Here is a 310-nt window from a genome sequence, read left to right as displayed (position 1 = left end):
TTTACAATGTCTAATTATATTGAGCAAAGAAGTTGCATTAAATTTTGTTTGCGGAATGAAATTTCGGGTGCAGAAACGTTCAGGATGTTGCAGAAAACCTTCGGGGACCATGCTTTGTCGGAAAGGAATGTTTACATAAATAATTCAAAGAAGGTCGTGAAAGTCTTGAAGATGAAGAGCGTTCCGGACGACCATCAACCTCTACCGATGAACAACACGTCAAGAAAATCGAAGAACTTGTGCTTGCTAATCGTCGAATGACTGTTAGAGACCTTGCTGATGCTGTTGGTATTTCGAAAGGATCTGCCAA

At 40.3% G+C, this 310-nt stretch overlaps 1 protein-coding gene across 3 annotated transcripts in view; it reads right to left on the bottom strand.

The window, feature by feature from the left end:
- LOC116847112 (proteasome inhibitor PI31 subunit) overlaps positions 1-310 on the bottom strand; it is a 26723-nt gene that overhangs the window by 9414 nt on the left and 16999 nt on the right. The window lies entirely within an intron of this gene.

Source organism: Odontomachus brunneus, unplaced genomic scaffold (assembly GCF_010583005.1).
Source record: "Odontomachus brunneus isolate Ranch 3 - 2012 unplaced genomic scaffold, Obru_v1 Obru_scaffold_074, whole genome shotgun sequence".
In the NCBI taxonomy this organism is placed as follows: Eukaryota; Metazoa; Arthropoda; class Insecta; order Hymenoptera; family Formicidae; genus Odontomachus; species Odontomachus brunneus.
This window is presented reverse-complemented; position numbering and strand designations above follow the sequence as displayed.